The sequence below is a fragment of the Lagopus muta genome, chromosome 12 (genome assembly GCF_023343835.1).
Source record: "Lagopus muta isolate bLagMut1 chromosome 12, bLagMut1 primary, whole genome shotgun sequence".
Lineage (NCBI taxonomy): Eukaryota > Metazoa > Chordata > Aves > Galliformes > Phasianidae > Lagopus > Lagopus muta.
In genome coordinates, this window is record NC_064444.1 from 11,234,804 (window position 1) to 11,253,218 (window position 18,415).

Genomic DNA, 18,415 nt, shown 5'->3' on the forward strand with positions numbered 1-18,415 from the left:
CTGCCAAAATATTGTTGCTATACCTCAGCACCTGGCCTTTCTTCAAAGAAAATGCATATGACTCTCCTGTCCTCATATAAACCAGTCCAGAATATGAGTTCAGGGGAGGTTAAAGGACCTTCCTTAATAACAAACATGTTTCTCATAATTTAAAGCCTGAAAAATAAAGACTTGTTTCTCTGTAAATTCCCTCTCTTTCCATAATTCTGTTCATATTTAGCTGTTTCCCTACCTATTTCTATCCACACTTGAAACTAACACCACTACAGTCAACCTACCTGCTTCAAATCAGAGGGTCACACGACATGAAGCCAATTAACTCTGTCTGCACAGCCAGCAGAGGGAGGCAAAGAGTATAATTATTTTTGCTTACCTCATTTTAAATGAGATTTTAAGGATTTCTTAACCAAACACAAAACTGGCTTCCTAAAAGATAATACTTTAAATGTAAGATAGACATTTCCATCTTTTTTTTTTTTTTTTAACAGCAAACATGATGTAAAAGAACAACTGCACTATGACCTTTATTATTTCTGTTCTCTCTGCTAAGTTCAAAAGGCTTTAAGGCTTTTGGTATTTATTTTCAGTTTCCTCACCTAATGAATTTTTTTTTTTCCCAGCTACTAATTTTACATCAGAAACCTAGATCTTTTTTTTTTTTTTTTAAGAATCTCTGCATAATCAGATGAAATCACAGGTAATCCATTTCTCTGAAACGACTGGAAAGTAAGACAAAAATGTGGGTGTTTTCATCAGATGGTTGAAAACCTGTTCTACTCAAAAAGATGAGAAAGATCTGCTCTCTCTTGAGTATTCACCACCACTCCTTCTCACCACTTCTCTCCACTCCAAGGAGGAGAAAAATTGTGAACAGAACTGAAATTTCAAAGTTAAAAAAAAAAAAAAAGAAAAAAAAAGCAATTGGAAAAAAAATGGCAGTTGTAAGGGAAAGCCTGAAAACCCAGGTATTCTCGCATCCTACAGATAAGCAGTAATAAAATCAACAATGCAGCCGCAAAACATTGTTTCAGTTTTTCAAGCCTGTTTAGGAATTGAAGTCCTAGAGAATTCAAAGAAGCTACCCGTTTTTAAAGAATTTTTTAAGCTTAGGGCTCTTTTTTTCTTTTTTTCTTCTTACGCCATTTCATCTTTATGTTGAATTTAAGTTGTAACAGATGCTATATAAGAGTGTCATTTTAGGATATAAATTACAAACTGAAAGAGCCCTCAAGGATCACAAGGCATGAGCATGTATGGCCATGTTGTTTTACACCTCTGTAAGCCAGGACTTGTCATTCTGAAATCCTACAGATGTGCTAACAGCTGCAGAGGTGGGTAAGGAGCTGGAGCTGCCTGCGTGCTGGAGCCATGCCAAGCAAGCATTGCCCATAGCGCTGCTGAGGGTCGAATGGCTGGGACAGGATGGATCTCACTTCACAGAGTGGTAACCACTGTATGAGGTAACCAGCCATCCTCACAGAGACAGCTTACATTCAGCTCTAAGCATCCACTGCCAAACTGCATTTGTGAAAAACGCAGAGAGGGTTTTGTTTTTGTTTTGTTAGTTGTTGTTTTTTTTTTCCTAGTGTAGCTAGAAGCAAATCCTCAGAAGCTGACTGATACACCAAACAAAACCTGTGAAACTCAAAGATGACCGGGCCTCATGTCCTTTAAGGCATTAAAATATTCCTGACACCTTTTCCAAGCTCATAGGCATTTTAAAATTTGCTACACCCTTTCCCATCCTCTACACCCCATCCATGGACTAGACAATCTATGATCAAATGCATGGGCTTGAGGCATGTCTTCTTTGTGCGAATGAGTCCATGTTACTTCTGCAGTCCATACTTTGCAAGCATTGTGATGCTATAATTCATTTCCACAATATGTGGCCCACTGGGTAAAATTTCAGTTACACTAGTGAAAATGTTGAATAAGCCCTTGGAAGCTAAAACTAATCACCACTTTAGAAATCCAAAGGTGATGAGCTTATCTAGTTAATAATAAGCTTTTTAAGAAAAAGTTATCAATCTGTATTTAACCAATAGACAGGAACTGGTTCAAAAAGAGTCTTTCCAATTCATCAGGTAATGAATGCCTATTAAAAAACTATAAATAAGCATTCACCCGAGAGCTTGGAATGGCACTTTGAGAGCCTTCCTGGTCACTCAGGTAAATAATGAGTTTTATATAACCTTTCTGCAAAGATTTTTTGTAAATGAGGAGATGAAATGCAGAAAAGCTTCCAATTAATGTTAAGGTTGGGGTACAAGCCCACATAACTGGGAATTCAGAGTTAAAGCCGGCATTATTGTTCACACTCATGGTTTTCTGTAAGAGCTCAATGTTGTCTTTACTCTGACTCGTTTGTGATGATTTCAATTTAAAATTTTATTTATATATGATGTTTAAGCTGATGACTATTTTGTACATTATCTGCTCACACAGCAAACACTGAAGTCAATAAGAACTGTAGAGAAGGGCAGGACATCGGCCCCCAACCAATGTGCAGCCAACAGTGAAAATGACTGCAGTACTCTCTCACCACAGCGCCCATCAAATCTGCAAGCACTGTGCTTGCTCGAATCTTAAGAGAAAAAGACCAAGAAAAACAATCTGGTATCTCATTCTGTCGATATTGACTACTCTCCTGTAAAGTAACTCTTATCAAATATTTTGAGCTATCTTGATGACTAAGAAAAAATATACCCATAAAGAGGCCCATCAATTATCTTAAAATCAAATAAGCTGGCAACCAGGATATATGACAAAATTAAGAGTAAGTCCTTTCCTGGATAACTGTACAGTCTTCTATAGAGATTTGTTCATCAGCTGTCCTCAACACCTAACACCTTTGTTTGAGAAGACTAATACAGGTTTCACACCCTGAAGTTAACAAACTTCATTTGTTATGTACTCTCAGAAGAAAATTGTACTACAGGCTCAAGGATCAAAAAGGAAAACTCCCATCTATAACCATGGCAGTGTTTCGCAATAAGAGAGACATTTGAAAAGGCTAAAATGCAAACCAAGAGAGGAAAAAATATATAGTGTTTGGATTCAATAGAGATCTTTCCTGACCTCTGTGATTCTAAAGAAATATATCCTTCCAATTGTTCCATATTGTGTTACAACATATTTTTTGCATTTATTAATAATTCAAACATGTTGTTGTTGAAAAAAATTATTCACATCATGTGTTCATAGTTTCCATATACATATGTCAAATTTTATTTTGTTTTACCATTATAATCTATGAATGGATTTACCCTTTGTTTCTGTTTTCAAATCTCTGAGGAATGTTTGATTAGGTAGGAGGGTTTGTTTTATGCATTACTTGTTCATCATTGCACAAGTGCACAGGCTAAACAAAGTTGGCATACTTCATACTGATTGGTGGAAACCACATAGTTAAACAGTGTAGTTAATACAGGGGAATGAGTAATTTCTCACCACAGCTAATCAGCTGCACAATAGCTATGTATCAGACACTGCAGCTATATATGAAAAATGCTTTTTAAGGTAGCTTGCAGCGTAGGTGATTATCTGATAGTATCTGTTACAATCATTTCGTATTAACATACTTCTGTATTTAATAAAAATAATGTTGTGTGCAGCAGTCTGTACACATAACTGTCCAGGATACCAGGAACTATCAAGTAAATTGCAAACACAGGAATGTTCTAGCTGATACACAGTGGAAAATACGTCCAGGTTCATCCAACTTGACCGTGTCAGGTGTAAAAGAAAAGCAAGAGCTCTGAAGATGACAGAACAGTTAATGCTTCACTGAAGAACTTTAGTCAGTTGCACAATTCTATAACTATCACTCCATACAGCTGTAACTAAGAAATAATAAGATAAATACCTTGTATTATTATTTAGCATCTGTCTTCTGCATTAATGCTTTTCCGTCCCTTTGTAATGAGCTGGACGTTATTATGACTTCCATTCCCGAAGAACACATCTTTAACAGTTCAGAATGTGTCTCCCCATTAGAAAACGAAGTTGAGTTCAGTAGGAGTTAACATTAACAATTCAAGAGCCTGTAGAAGAAATTAGAAACATGAGCCCTCCATAATGATGATAAAATCAAACTGGCAAATAAATGTATTCTCAAATTTCATAGTAAGAAAATGGATGAATATATGCAACTAAAATGGTCTCTTAAATTTCAAGTGCAAGGCCAGGATTCTCAAGAACTTGCTCCTACACAGAAGAAGCTGAATTAGAAATCTATTGAGTAATCTTACCAGTGCCTATCTGCACATGTAAAGCAAACTTCATGAAGTCCACAATTTCACCCTACCAGGCTAATCCAAAGACCACTGGGATCTACTCCTCTGAATTTGATGAGTTTGGGATCAAGCCTTTTGAAGATAAGGAATGAGCTGGAAACAAAACGATGCCATAAATCAGAATGAGTGGTAAAGAATTAAGCAGTTCAGAATACAGCTTTCTGTTGTACTCTATACCAGGGTTATAACATAAAACAAAACAACACAACTATTGATGTATAAATAGTACAGAGGAAGATACATAAATATTTGTGCTATTAAGGAATTAGTGAAATCGCAGAGCTTCGCTTTCTTAAAAAATACAGGCTCTATTTTGATATCCACATTTAAGGAAACACTTTGGTTCTGATAAAACTAAGTGGATAATTAAAAATTATAATATTAATTGTACTCTTAACACAGATAAGTAAACTTGGCAAGAAAGTTTTAATGAGTTAAAGTGAAAAGGCAACGTCTAAATTAACTGAGTAAATTGGCAAAGAGAAATGTATTGTATATGCTGACCCCTTTAACTTGTTTCAAATGTCTGAATTTGAATTACATAGATTAGTTTTCATTACACGATATATTAAATTATAAGGGATAGAAGTAGTCCTCTCAGAATCTGCTTTCTAGGACAGGTAACAGTGCTTACAAATTCATCGTCTCATAATATTTTACTAAAGTGCCTTGAAATCTGCAGATTCTCTGAAGCTCTAGCTACCAGATTATCTCCAGAAAGTCAACATAAAAAGACGCAATGATGATCACTCTGATCTTTGTTAGAACGCAAACAGCTCCACTAAATATTTTGGCTTTGGGAATTCCCAGTTCTCTGCAACACATCTCTCACAGCACACATCTACCATGTATGACCATCCAGAGGTGCATGGAAGTCTACACACAGCTGCACGAATACCTCTCATACATATGCATTTAACAGCCAGCCTGGAGAGGCTGAAATTGTTGACCTGCTATCATCCCAAAATACGCTGCATGCTTATAAAAAGTGCCTGGCATATCCCTTAACAACTTTTGGATGAAATAATTTACTGCCGAGTTTTGACTGAAATAACTGTGACATAAAAGCCAGCATAGATGCGTGCTCCACAGGGTATTGTTTGACTATATCAGTTTTTAATGTATCTTTCAGTTAAATCAAAGGTCCAAATACTAAATTTAGCACTCAGAGGCATCGAGGGAATTTGTGACATTCTTCAGAGGGCTCGGTCCATAAACTAACAACTGCATAGAACTGATCTCAATATTTAGTTTTCCATTTGTGATAAATACAATATTGATATTTTATTTAACTACTTCGCTACATCATGCACATGAAAAATTAACAACGTAGAAATTGCTCGCCCAGAAACATACTGCAACAAATATTGGGATTATGTATATAATTAAGAAACAGGCATTGCAGAAGACCATTATATATCATGATTTAGAAGTTCAGATCTTTCAGCTCCTACTAAATACTGTCAAGCACCAAGAAGTTCTGAGCCAGAACCAGCTGAAAACAATGGAAAGATTTCCATTGGTTTTAATAAGCAATGAATCAAGCCCATAAAAACGAGCCAAGCTAGTAAACGTGCTGTTGCTCAGAGTTGCTTCTAAATAAATATATAAATGGCAGCTCTCACCCAGAGATGCACTGCCTCTCCTTCCTTGGTACCCAGTGGAGGAAGACCAGCTCATGCCCATCAGCAGGCCCACATAATGCCTGCAGTAGAGAAAACTTTGCTATTTGAAAGAAGAGATTTTTTGTACGAGTTCGTCTGTAGGTGGCCTGAAAAAGACAGAGATGTTTCAGATTTATAAGGTGAAGGTGCATTCTCCATCTGCATTGTGGGTGGCTAAGGTGCCCACAGGGAGACCCAAGGACTCACTTAAAGAACAAGAAAGAAGTTACCACAAGCACATCCAAGCCGTAAAGGGGAACGAGCAGACTGGGGAGCTGTCTGCTGTTCAGTCAATATACCGTGAAGTATCAAAAATCTCTTTTACATGCTTTTTTCCACCTCCCTTCTGAAAAGGACCAGAATTACAACCACAAAGCTAATAACTTGCTACGAACAGTGGTATTTGTTGAGGCATGCAGTTTCCAAATGGGAATTTGGACTTGTTTTTATTCTTCACTTAACACTTCCCCTGCCCTGCACAGACGTTGGCTCTGGTGGCGTTCCCACAATGACAACACACGGAAAGCACATGGCCTAATAACTCCGACTTTAACAGGCCCATGGCTTCTAACAATGCAATTGCAGAGGAATTTGCCCTAAACAAAGCCTAAGGACAGAAGCGCCCATCACAGTTAGCAGCAATTACCGTCTCCTCAGACGGCTACGTGCCTTAACTGCAGCCAGAGGGATCACGCCTGGCGGGGGCAGAGGGACACCTGCGTGCCATGGTCTCCAGGCATCACAGGCAGTGGTCTATGAGACAGGCTCTAAGTTTCTGCCTCCCAAAAAGGCTCACATAGCACAGCTGAAGCAGCAGGGGAGAAGCACTGAAGAGAGCCCACAAGAATTTAATCTATTAGAAATATTCCCACTTGTCCTGTTGTGACCCACATACGAAGCACATCTCACACTCAAGCAAGGGCAGTGGTGTAATGGCTCAGCGTAGTGCTTCCTTGATCTGCCCCCTGTGGGTCTGGACACATCCTTGAGCTGCCACCAGCCAGCCAAGGGCAGCCACTCCAAGGGGCTCTGTGTTTCCCTTGGGCCTGCACGCCATCCCAGTCTTCCTCCTGCCCCAGGGCAGTGCCAGGCCATTACCAACAGTACTGACTGCCTTGATAGCATGCCGGTCAACAGGGCAGCACTGAATGTAACAAATGCAGTATTTGAACAAGGGAATGTGTTCTTTGTTATACAAGTGAATGATTTTCAAAAGGTAAAAGAACTAAAGCACATTTTCACTTTGTGCTTTATGACACCTACAGTATCTTGGCCCAACAAATTAAGATTGACATTTAAAAATTACAAAGAAGCTTCTTTCTGCTGTCAGTGCAAGCCCAGGGCATCCATCACTGCAATGAGCAAAGTGCACACACTGAGGGGTGGAGAGACCTTAAAGGTTTGAGCATAAACCTTGTCTACAGATAGGCTGGGGAAACACAAAGAGCCACATCCTGTTCAAGTCATAACCACCAGTTCCAAAGTCACAAATCAAGTGCATTTGGTCTTTGCATCAGAGCTAAGTTGTAATAATAAGCCATAAGGAGAAAACAAAAAGAGGGAAAAGATGCCTCTTCTAAACTTAGCGTATCATCAGAAACCTCTTAACTCCATCTAAGAGGCAACCTAAGGGTATCAAGCTTAAAAAGCACGGAATCAATAAGAAGTCATTAAAAATCAATGTATGAACTGGTTTGCATGCCCTCAGCCATCACTCCTAGGAACTAATGCTCTAATAATTCTAAATTGATATGCACAGAATATGCCAATTTAAATTTATTGGAGTACTTCAAATTTTTAAGTGCTTAACTTTGGAAAAGATCGGCTTTATGGGGCCAAAGCCGTGAAGAATGATCAGAAATGTTTAGAATGCCTTACATTTTCACTAATTTGAAAGAGATTAAAGGAGTAGACTTATGAAATTAAGAATGATTTAAAAATCATTGGATCACTTCAAATTGCCAGAAATGCTTGCATCGCAAATAATATTGGTAGTTAGCACACGTGCAATGAAAGGGGCCTGTTCAATGCCCAAATGAAAGCTCCAATAGCATTAGACAGCCGAATGCGCAAACCAAAGAGAAAGGGAATCATCACGTGCACAAAACATGCAGGGCTTTCAATGGCAAGATAAACTTGCCACCAAGAACCCCCCCAGTCCTTCCAGATTAAACTACTTCCAAAATGTATCATGATTTGAAATCGACTCTCTAGTTAGAAATTCAAGTTGATATTTATTCTATTTCTGGTAGACAATAAAGACAACTACTCTGCAAACACCTGGAAATACACAGAAATCCACACTGAAGGGCATGGTGCTAGGCATGGAGCTGAGAGGGAGGGTGCAAAGTCAGGTGCTGCATGGAGAATCATGACCCCTCAGAAGTCCTGACCTGCCCTTCGTGCTCTTCCTGCTGCAAGATTTTGCCCATGGTTTTAGAATGCTTCTGCCACTTCTACTGATGCTAAGGCAATCCCATACGCCAAAGTCGAGCCAAGGAAGGTTTGGTATCACAGTGCCTCCTGTGCTTCTTAAAAGCAAATGCATGGCTGCAGCTCCTTTTTCTTCATATTCTCTCCTGGAAAACATACCTAGAGGGGAAAATGTAAGAAGTGATATTAACAGCTCAGCACAGCCAAGAAAAATGCTAGAGAAATTGAGGCATTAAAAAGGGTTAAGGTAAAATAATAAACTGTTATTAAGCCTATTAACAGTTTTAAAATACCATTGTTTATGGCATGATAGAGCTTGGCTTTTTACGGGTGTTTCATTTGTACATTTTACTTATTCTGCTACTATTTAACAATGCCATGAATCTCTACTTTAAGCCCCCTCAGTAATGCACTGATTTAATCTGAATCTGCTAACCCTATGTATAAAATAACGTTGCAACCAAACAGAGGTTAACATTTCATAACTTCCAACTGCAAGCATAGAGGCTAAAATTTTACGAGGGCCCTCAAAAATAATACCCACTTTATTAAGTATAAAATACATGGAATTAATCTCAGGTCTTCATTGGGTATTTGTGCAGAAGGGATGCAAACAGACGCCCTGCTTTGCTCCCACAGGACGACCATGCTGTGACCCAGCACAGGCATCACATTCAGGGCCCCGTGCTGCTTGAATGACCAAGACATGACAGAGCCGTCTTTCATTAATGTTACAAAAATGCTGGCAGGAGTAAACAAGCAACACTTCATGGATTTGGGTTTATAATTTCACTTCCTCTCAACACTACTACTTACTGCTGCTTCTCTGTGATTCATTTGCTACATATTAACTTGCACTTAGTATATCTTAGTTGAGGAAAGAAGGGAGAAAAAAAAACAACTTTTATCCAGTGAGACACTTTATCAAGAAAATTCTACAAGAAATTGGTTGTTACCTGCGGATAACAACTGGTTTGTTAGTTAATGGCTAGAGGCAAAGCCAAGGCCAGTTAATGCTCCAGCTGTCCAGTCATTAACTGCAGTAAAGACTGATTTTGAGGAGGTTATTGCCGTGATAAAATATCCTCAAAAGATTATAACAGCAATAGTGTACAGAGAAAAAAAGTATTAGTGGCTATAGTGTGACTGAATGGCTGCATTTGAAAAATTGGTCATTCCCTGGCGGTTCATAACCGATTTTCCACCAGTCAAAAAGCAAGTTGTGCTCTGTTAGGTTTATTGTACAAGGCAATAAAAATATTGGCCAGGTTAAATTGTCAGCGTGTTATGACATTAACCATTCTTTTACTGTGCTTAATTTAAGTGTTACTATGATTCATTACAGAAAGAAACTGTCCTTTGCAAGTAAACAGGCATTTCAGCACTGAGAACAGATAGCAATAATAAATCTGAATGCAAAATCAAATTTCAGTTGATGGCTTCCACCGATTCATAATTATTACCTTTTTTTTCTTTCTTCTTTCTAGAAATACTTCAGAATTCTTGGCTATTTAGTTTGCAAGATTGTCTTCCAAAGTTTGCATTATTGATGTGATGCCTGGCAGCAGTACTCTAGTTAAGAGAGTGACAGCATTTCCATTAAGAAACCTTTTTGATGGTTAAGTTGGCCATCAAAGTTGCCTTGTGCTTCATTTGGCATGCAGATTCTCAGACCACAGTGCAGATCCAGACCACAGGAGCTGTTCCTCTCTCATATGTTGGGTAAAGGCAAAACTGCACACACAAAAATGCGTGCACACAATTTCTGTGCACGTGATTCTATAAATCTGGACCGGTTTGTATTAAATTACAGGAAAATATGCAAAGTCCTACAGATTCCTATGTTAATTTGCATGCTTTTATCATAAAGGCTATGTGCTATCACAGTAATCTTAATATACATTGACAGACTACACCATAACCACTCCAAAAAGCCATTAGGGTTTATTTTATAAATGTATAATAAGAATTCTAGGCATATTCAGCACTGCAGAATTCAATTTTATTATTATTATTATTATTCACTGACACCTGTAACAGGAATGGAGCCATTGAACCTACATGGCTAGAGCATTGGACCAAGGTTCTGAGCACAACCTGGAGCAGTTAGGCTGACAATTTGCCCTGAAATGTAACGGTTGCCTAATTGCCAGGCATTGCTCTGAAGATTCCTGTCTAAACGATCCAATGAACGCATTTCACTGTGATCTGCCGACATCACTGGCATCCTGGCTGCAGGAAAACAACACTATTTAAGCTCTCCAGAGGTTTTTACCATAGTTCCCATTTCACTCTTGCTGCAGAAACACCTGACTGCCACGACAGCCTGCCCACTGCAGTGAAGGGCTTTGCAGGCACAGCAATGGTTCAACCCCTCCTGCCAGTCAGGGCTTTGTGGGAAGCTCCGAGCAGTCCCTTGCCACATGGCTCCTTACACCGTAACATTAAATCCCAGTCATCCACAGATAAGGCTGCTTTCGATTTTCTTGTTATTCTTAAGGGACCGCTAATGTTAAACGCTTATTTTTTTTAATATTAGCATCCTCAGGAGAGAGCAAATCATTAGCCTCTTTTGCTGAACTGAACAATTACATTAAATGATTATGTCCAGACTGTTAAAGGTAGTGTCAGAGCAGCCTCCAACAGCCATTGCATGCAGCCTCCATCAGAACCCTCTGCATCAGCACCCTACAGACATGTGCCAATGCTTCCTTCGGAACACACAGAACACAGAAGTGAGGGCACCAAAATGACCAGGGTCTATGCAGGTACCAGCAGGCTGTAACTTCTGAAAGCCAGGACCCGGGATCAGTGAAGCTCTCTTCTTAAGGCTGAAACCTTTGTCAGATTTTATGTGACAACACAATGATAACTAAAAGCTTCTGTGTGTGCATCCATAAATACACATGCACATGTATTATATATGTATATACAGATATATTTGTGTGAGTGTGCATATCACAGAATTGCAGGGATTGGAAGAGACTTCTAGAGATCATCAAGTTCAACACCCCTGCTAAAGCAGTTCCCTACATATGTACAACACACATGCATTATGTACAAGATACACACATGTGCACACCCACAAAAATGCATTCAGGAGTGGGAAGAGATCTCTAAGTACTCAACAAATGCAATGTCACTTAAATCACAGGAGCACTTTTGCACAGAGGGCAAGGTGACTTGTCCAATGCCATCCAGCAACTCAAGGAAGAAGCCAAGAACAGCCCATCTGAGCTGCAGTTCAGACTTCTGGCCTGTTCAGGCTAAACCTGTACCATGCCTCATGCTGCCAACCACATCCTTCCCTTAAAGTGCAGCCAGGAACAGCTCAGCTCTGGTATAAGCCATGCTACCCTGTATAATCAGGCGCATAGTCCATGAATGAAATATGTGTCTTATAATTAGGTCCACACAAATGCTGAAACTTCAAAATACAGTTTAGAAGGGTTTCCAGTTCATCTGATGCCACAGGCATTGCAGCTCTGCTTCTGACTTACCAGCTGCTGCTCCAAGGCTTGGGCCAACCGTTGCTGCCAAAGGACACTCGGATGATGTGCAGAACTGGAACACGGAGGAAAGTTATTTGCCATCTTTGATGTCAGGACTTCAAGGGAAGTGCAGGCTCCTCTCCCAGCCACTAGCATGCTCAGACATCATTCCCTACCTTGATGTCTGCCTTGCTCTTGCTATGGCTTGATTTTAGACCTCGGTTGGCTTATAAACACAGTACACTAAACCACTTCCCAGAATGGGGAGTGCACAAGTATCTTTATGTATCTGTTCTCTATTGAACTCCAACCCAATCCAGATGAAGTTATTAATGGATTATTTGATTTCAGTCATATTTAAGAATAAGTAATAAAAAAAGAATAAGCCATGTTTTCAGTGCCGACAACATACAGGCACTTCTAGTGTGAAGGGCAAAAGCCCTCAGGCAAGGACCGTCATGTTCAATATTGCAAAGAATGGAGATTTTTGTACAGAGAACCAAGATCAGCTTTTACGTTATCAAAAGATGCAAGAATTCTTATACAGAAGTTCAATATCTGCTCTGTTTTAATACTGGAATTTAAGTGATTTTAGAATGGAGGGGTAAGGAAACAGGACAGCAGGCTCCCTCTCAAACTCCTCATAGTCCATCCTGACATGTTCTGTTACCATGTCCACAACAGATAAATTTTTGGCCCTTTATAACACCATTTGAGGTTCTGCAGATTCACCCACGAAACCATAAAAGATTCAGGCATTTCTGCATGCACATCTTCCTCTCTGCACTGAAAAAGCTGCAGGATGCCAGTCCTGGTGGCACTGCTTAGTGACTTCTTGCAACAGCCATTTTGTTTTTAGAATAGGAATCCCCATGCCCCTAGCAGTGAGACACTACGCACTCGCCATTTCCATACGTGGACAGCAACAGTGCTGCTCTCCACATCTTCACTATTCAAACAATTTATGTTGCCCACCAGCAAAGACTTTCTTTTTCTCAAAATACTTTGTGAAATCTGTACTGGACATAAAGTCTTGCAGTCCTTTTCTACTGTCAAGTGAAAAGAGCAGTCAGGCTCATAGTCAAAATCACCTTCAGCCAAACCCCTACAGTCAGACATGTGCATCATAGTGGATTTTGGATTGATGAACCACTGTATTTTAGCTTTTCTGCCAAAGCAACATGGGTCTCATCAGCAGGAAAGAGACTGGAATGAGACAGAGATGAGAGGCAGCACAACGCTCTACACCTATGCAAGGGCTGCCAAGAGGGAAGAGGGCACCCTGTTGAAGGGCAAAGACACAGATGTATCTGAAGGACAGGCAAGAGAGGAGAAAGGAGGCAGTGCTCAGGAAGGCATGCTAACAGGGAGTTTCTTGCGGAGAGAAAAAGGCAGCAAGGACTCAGCAAAAACATGGCCACGATTTATCGTGCAGACTCTTAGGCAGTAGAACCAGTTTAATCAGTCTTCTAGCACGTGGCACAGGGACTACTGTCCCTTCAGGTGAACAGTCTGGAGGACTGCAAGTGCTGGGGGAGCACGCACACAGCAGCTCCTGTTTTTGACAAGCACCCACACTCTCTGAGCTGTAACCCTTGCGATCATGCTTCCACAGGATAACAGCCTCCAGCCCGCAGCTCCATGATTTGCTGGCTTCCTTCCCATCTCACCAACCATTCAACAGTAGTGCTCCCCACCGCAGGCCTGATCCTGGAGCACCTTTCCATGTCCGGAGCTCTGCCAGCACCCAGCTACCATCTACACTCACCTCAAGGTTCTCAGCCCACGCGGATGTGCCCACCGACATCCAGCAGTACAGCCAGGGGATTAGAGAGAAGTGCAGATACTGGCTTAATATCATGTCTTTCAGGTTTAGAGGAATTTAGCTTTAGTACATGCTATGCTTTTACATGCGTGCACACAGCACATGTACACGCACTGTATACACATATTTGTAGGGAGAGAGATTTAAGACTAAGAACTTACTCAAACTTGAAACTTTCTCGATTTAAGACTTAAAGAGTTTAAGCCAGATTTATTTTGGGTGACAAGTATGTCTTACATCTAAGGGATAAATATTTTCTCCTATTTTAACAACATCTCTTCCCTTTGATTTTCTCACTCTTGTTGTATTTAACTAATAGAGTACAAATACCAAAACAATGGAATATCCAGGATTAACTCGGCAAATGCCATTAGATTTTGTGCAAGCATAGTAGAGAGATGGCACAAAAAACTTTGGATTCTTAAGGATCATTTCAAGTGATTCTTCTTGAAAACTAAGGGATTTTTATTACTTGAAAAATTCAATATATTTCATGGAGTCATTACATTTTGTACAGTTCTGAAATAATGCCAATTTTGCAACTTAATTTGTTAAAATGATAATAAACGAGAAGGCTGTCACTTGATGGAGAAAAAATAGCTCTTTTTTCTGTTATCTGTCTTGCTGTAAGGTTAATTCTTTATATTTTATATTTAAATTAATTCAGATTTCTTTCGTAATATGGGGCTTACTATGTTATGGAATTAGAAAAGAAATGGGCAAAAAGACAGGAAGAGAATGAAGGGGAGGGAAAAGGGTAGGAAGAGATCAATTAAATTTATTTTTTTTTTTCAAAATCAGATAGGCACATATTTCAGTTTGGAGAACATATGCTGCTCTTGATGTGGATCCAAAACTGAAGCAGTGCATTGAACAAAATAAAACCAGGTCTGTAATTATTAGCAGAGACATATTTGTGAGGGTCATTTCCTGTAGAAAATGCCACTTTTATTTTCTTTCACGTAACCTACTAGAATCCCTTTAGCACAGAAGAAAAGCAAGAGACAAGGTTACTGCTTCAGTCTAAATAATAAGCTATAACCAACACCACATTTTTTATCAACTACTATGCATATGGAAAGTCCTGTCATAATGGCTGGACTTTTCCCTTTGTGTTGGCCCTGTTCACAGGTTTCAGTGGGTGCTTGAAAGAAGGCAAAGATGGCCAGCGGATGCAAGCTATAATGGCTTTATGGATTGGATGAAAACAAGGAAATCTGAATAAAGCATGAAGGCATCAGATGGCAAACACTGAGTGAAGTGTGGAGATATCATTTCCCACTAGACTACAAAATTGTTTAAGCTCTATTAGCAGGATGCACATAGACATTATAACCTGCGGGGATGACAAAGTATAAGATGATAGGGAGGAATAAAGCTTGCACTTTTTCCATATATAACTACAGAAGACAAGAGTATCTTGCAAGAAAGCTGATGCTTCTGTCCTGGTTGGTTGAGAACCGTTAGTCTTCTCACTCTGGGAAATACAGTTTGCACCAGGGTTAAAAAAAAAAAATGAGGAGGCACAATCAGCTTAGCAGAGAATCAAAAGAAAATTTGTTACTTGGAAAGCCTACAAATTTAGTGTATGGATTGAGGGAAAAAAGTAATGAGAAAACCAGTATTCCCTAAAAAAATCTCATCGGGGTAAGTAGAGAGATGTACTCAATGTTACAGATTCAGACAGCCAGAGAGGCCAAGCAGTCTTCTTTTTGGAGCTCTTCAGAAACTGCCTGAACGTGCTTCACGACACCCTGCTCTGTGGGTCCCTGATGGAGCAATGGTTGGACCAGTGGTACCCAGAGGTCACTGCCAAACTCAGCCATTCTGTGATTCTCTCATACATTTGCCTCATGCATCTTGGTTTCAACAAGAGAAAAAAGGTCCACACACTCTGAAGAGACATAAACATTTCCTTCTGCATGATGGTTTGATCCGCAGGGCTGTACAGAGCCCAGAGGAGTCCCTACTACTCTGAGGGTAAATTTATGTCAGCACAGGAGAGCTCTTTCACTGATGAAAATTCTCTAAAGAAACCAAAAATCAGAAAAGAACACTTATGATGTATTCAGATTGCCCCAGAAATTGGGAAAACAGATCTTTAAAAGGTAAAGACTTTTAAATGGCCATCAGACTGTTTTTAAACTTTCTAAACTGCAATTTAATATTATTTACATTATAGAAAAACCCAAAGCCCCTGTAGGCTCAGGGGGACACTGCATTAGTCATGGTACAAATACATAAAAAGACATGATCCCTGCCCTAGAGAACTTTTTATCAGCCCCTAATTAACCTCTTCCGGATACTTGAAGCCAGAATAATCAATGGGTCTCTACTCTGAGTTTTAAATATATTCAGCTGGGGAAGAGGAGAACCTATAGAAAAATTATTTTAAAAAATATGACTTCTAAATTACCTTCTAGGTGAGACAGCACTCAAACAATACTAGGTCTGCCAAATCGCTCCTGCTCTAAATAACCAACCCTCCTTGTACAGCATCTGCTGTTTGAAAGGGCTTTCATTTGTTTTTACTATTATGAATAGTCAAGAATTCAATATCACGTGAATAGGAAGCTTCTAGAAAACTTAAACAGGTTTCATTGTGACTCGATGAATAGGTGTTGCACTGTTATAAAATAGATTAATAAACTAGAAAGATCTAACTTCATTGCTATTAACCCTCATGCGCAGGGTTGAACAGGAATATTCCCCACTCCATAGAAAATGTCTATTGACATGCTGGCTCAAAAAGCCCAGATTTTCAGAAGGTCCACTGACTCTCAGCACAAATTCAAATCTTATCTAACCTTAGACACATTTGAACATCGAAATTCCAAACTCATCTCTATACAAACAGAGTATCTAAATCCAAATTGAATCGCTAGAACCCCCTATGGCTGTTTAACCCATAGCGCCTTTCTCTACTTTCCGTTGTAATCTAAGGATTGCTTTTGTTTGAGGAAAGGAGGCAAGAAAACACTCCTCACGAGCACTCTCAGCGGTTCGGCAGGAGGACAGAGTCGGCTGTGCGCATTGCGGGATGAGTACTTTGGAAGCTTAGCACAGGAGAAATAGGATGACATTAAGGGCAGTGACTGGGTAAGTATAAGAGCAGGTATGAAAAGAGAGAGGTGGTGTAATTAAGGTAGGAAGTGAAGTAGTGGTGCCCAATGGATTTTAGATAATAGATGTCATTAAGGGTGATTCAGAAGATTGAATTGTACAACACAAATCAGTGTGGAAGCTGTGGAACAAACCAAGTAAGGAGAAGCATCACTTCTCTACTTATGGTAGAGAAGTGTTGGTGTGCTTTGTGCACTGCCATCTCTGAAAGGGACTGAGCTAACAAGAGAGATGATTAGTTTTCTAGGGGCAGAGGTTAAGGATGTTAGCGAGAGGGTTGATATGTTATAGTCAAGAGAACTGGGAATGAATCCTGTATTTGTGCATGTGGAAATTAAATGATAACAGAAAGGCAGTGAGAGATGTTTCAAAAGAGGTTGGGACTTGAAAGGAGAGAGAAAACTGCATTTATTTTTAATTTTTTTTTTTTTTTTTTACTATGCTAGTTCTTTCTAAAAATTGCTAAGTAAATCTTGGCAAACTTGCCCGCACAAGTGGCTTTTGGGCTGGCACCACATACAAACGTTAGATTAAGACAGTGAAATCTAACTGGCTACAGCTTTGAGTTGCAGCAGGATATTGCAGAGAAAGCTGGGGGCACAGGGACAGGCAGTGGTTTTGAGGTCAGTTTAATTTTATAGAGCACCTTTGCACACCATGCTAACCAAAATGGGTTACAAAGGGTGCACTGGGCACCAGCAGGAAAGTCTATGGCAGCACACAACTGCTATCATATGCTCAGCAATTTGCGTATATCATGGACATCAACATAATTTATAAGAGCAAGGTAATTGTTGGCTAGAAAACTGCAATAATCGCCTTCCTTTTCTGAGAAGATTTTATTGTCTCCAGCATCTGCTGTCTGAGACTGGGGCCAAAGCTTCCACTTGCCTCTCATACTTCTTGGATCTGCAGTGCTTTCACACAGCCGCTGAGGTTACTGGGCCCCTAAGGCAGCAGGGCAGGTACAGATGCTGAGCACCTCACACTCTGTTACGTGTGCTGGGCTTCTGACGTAGTCCTTCAAAGCATGCCTGCAGCACAGATGGGGCTCCCAGCTGCAGGCCAGGACTAGCACTTCCCAGAGCACGTGGCAGCTCACTCAACGGGACTGGGGGACATGGGAAAGAGGCAAATCTTCTGCATCATCTCAGCCATAAGGCACACCGAAAGAAGCCACAAGATGCCCTATCAGAAGCAGGGCATTGAATCAAGCAAATTTTGAACATTCTCCATTAGTGGACAGGCCAACTTGATAATTACTATTCTGAGCAGGGTCATTATCTTGACTTCTGTCACATCTTCTTTTACAAAAAAAAAAGGCACCACAACAAAACTACTAATTATCCATTACCTTCTATTAAGAATCTCCTTGCCAGCCAAACAGGATGCTGGGAAAGAATCTAATTAATCCTCTGCTTTAACAACATGGCCTGTAAGGGACTATATAGGCTGTATATGAACCCATGGAACAGGAAGGAAAGAAAAGGTTCAAGAAAAGCCAGAAGTCAGAATTTAACCCCAGAGACAAAAAGATATTGATACCAAAGGATGGAAAACCAGGAGAAAGGTAGCATGCTT

General features: G+C 40.0%; 1 long non-coding RNA gene across 1 annotated transcript in view; it reads right to left on the minus strand.

Annotated features, from left to right (window-relative positions):
• Positions 1 to 5,929: 5,929 nt before the first annotated feature.
• Positions 5,930 to 18,415, minus strand: part of LOC125699212 (uncharacterized) — a 22,335-nt gene continuing 9,849 nt past the window's right edge. Inside the window, exons 5-6 of the long non-coding RNA XR_007379484.1 lie at positions 8,356 to 8,554; positions 5,930 to 6,069 (exon numbers count right to left, since the gene is read on the minus strand). This is a non-coding gene — a long non-coding RNA (uncharacterized LOC125699212). The remainder of the gene's footprint in view (positions 6,070 to 8,355; positions 8,555 to 18,415) is intronic.